Consider the following 2,500-nt stretch of genomic DNA (forward strand, 5'->3'; position numbering starts at 1 on the left):
TCCATTTTGTAATAAATAATTAAACTAAAATTAAAACTCTCTATTCCTCTCTCCTCTCCGCACCCTCTCTCTCCCTTACTCTCTCTCTCCCCCCTCTCACTCCCTCGTTCTCTACCCACTCTCTCTGCCCTCCCTTCCCATCTATCCTTTCTCCCTCCCCTCTCTCCCTCCCCTTTCTCTCTCCCCAGTCTCTTCCCCCTGCCACTCTCTCCCCTATCTCCCCTCTCTCCCCTCTCTCCCCGTCTCTCTCTCTGCCCTCTCCTCTCCTTCATCTCACTCCCCCGTCTCTCTCCCCTTCGACTTACTCCCTCCCTCTCTCCCACTCTCTCACTCCCCTCTCTCTTTCGTCCTCTTTCTGCCCTCACTCTCTCACATCTCTCTCCCCAGTTTCTCTCTTCAACACTCCCCCTCTCTACTCCCCTTTCTCCCCCTCTCTTTCTATCCCCACTCTGTGTCTCCCTCCACTCCATGATACACTTACAATAATAAATTAATTAATTTTGATCCCAACTCTCCCGCTCTTTCTCTCATATTCTCGCTCCCCTTTCTCCCTCCCATCTATCTGTGTCCCTCTCACCCCTTCTCTTTCTATCTCTCCCCCCTCTCTCTCGCCCCCACTCTCTCCCTCCCCTCTCTCTTTCCTCCCCTATCTCTTTCTCTCTCTCTCCTATATCTCCTCCTCCCTCAACCATCTCTCCCTCTTTCTCTCCTCCATCTCTCTCTCTCTCGTTCCCCTCTCTCCCCTCCTCTCTCTCTCCCTCTCTCCCCCCCCTTGCTCTCTCACCCCTCGCTCTATTCTTAAACACCACCACCAATCCAGTGCAAATGTTGACCACTATTTGGATTCTGTATAAGGGGGGGGGAGGGTGGGGGGATGGTGAATTTACGTGGATACTGGGAGGAAATTGCCCTTTTGTTGTCCTCCACTGGGAAACAGGCAGGTGGGGGAGAGGGTGCGGGGTAGCTCTGTTGGTAAGGAATGATATTCACTCCCTTGCAAGGAGTGACATAGAATCAAGAGATGTAGAATCAGTATGGATAGAGATGAGGAATTGTAAGGGTAAAAAGACCCTAATGGGAGTCATCTACATGCCCCCAAACAGTAGCCTCGACATCGGGTGCAAGTTGAATCAGGAGCTAACATTGTCATGTCACAAATGTAATGCTACGTTGGTCATGGGAGATTTCAACATGCAGGTAGAATGGGAAAATCAAGATGGTAATGGACCCCAGGAAAGAGAGTTTGTGGAGTGCCTCCGAGATGGATTCTTAGAACAGCTTGTACTGGAGCCTACCAGGGAGAAGGCAATTCTGGATTTAGTGTTATGTAATGACCTGACCTGATAAGGGGACTCGAGGTAATTGAGCCATTATGAGGCAGTGACCACAATATGATAAGTTTTACTCTACAAATTTGAGGGAGAAGGGAAAATCGGAGGTGTCAGTATTACAGTATAGCAAAGGGGATTACAATGGCATGAGGCAGGATTTTGGCCAAAATTGACTGGAAGGAGGCCCTAGCAGGGAAGACTGTGGAAAAGAAATGGCAGGTATTCCTGGGAATAATGCAGAAGTTGCAGGATCAATTTATCCCAAAGAGGAGGAAAGATTCTAAGGGGAGTAAGAGGGCAATCGTGGCTGACAAGGGAAGTCAAGGACAGCATAAAAATAAAAGGGAACAAGTATAACATAGCAAAGAAAAGTGGGAAGCCAGAGGATTAGGACTCTTTTAAAGAGCAACAGAACATAACTAAAAAGGCAATACGGGGAAAAGATGAGGTACGAGAGTAAACTAGCCAATAATATAAAGGAGGATAGTAAAAGCTTTTTTAGGTATGTGAAGTGGAAAAAAATAGTCAAGGCAAATGTGGGTCCCTTGAAGACAGAAGCAGGGGAATTTATTATGGGGAACAAGGGAAATGGCAGATGAGTTGAACAGGTACTTTGGATCTGTCTTCACTGAGGAGGATACAAACAATCTCCCAGATGTTCTAGTGGCCAGAGATCCTAGGGTGACAGAGGAACTGGAGGAAATCCACATTATGCAGGAAAATGTTTTTGGGTAGACTAATGGGACCCAAGGTTGATAAATCCCCAGGGCCCTGGTGGTCTGCATCCCAGAGTGCTTAAGGAGGTGACCCTAGAAATTGTGGACGCATAGTGATTATTTTCCAATGTTCTATAGATTCCGGGTCAGTTCCTGTGGATTGGACAGCTAATGTTATCCACTTTTCAAGAAAGGAGGGAGAGAGAAAACGGGAAATTATAGACCAGTTAGTCTGACATCAGTGGTGGGGAAGATGCTGGAGTTAATTATAAAAGACGAAATTGCGGAGCATTTGGATCGCAGTAACAGGATCGTTCCGAGTCAGCATGGATTTACGAAGGGGAAATCGTGCTTGACTAATCTACTGGAATTTTTTGAGGATGTAACCAGGAAAATTGGCTGGGGAGTGCCAGTGGATGTGGTGTACCTCGACTTTCAGAAAGCCTTCGACAA

Source organism: Rhinoraja longicauda, chromosome 39 (genome assembly GCF_053455715.1).
Source record: "Rhinoraja longicauda isolate Sanriku21f chromosome 39, sRhiLon1.1, whole genome shotgun sequence".
Taxonomy (NCBI): domain Eukaryota; kingdom Metazoa; phylum Chordata; class Chondrichthyes; order Rajiformes; family Arhynchobatidae; genus Rhinoraja; species Rhinoraja longicauda.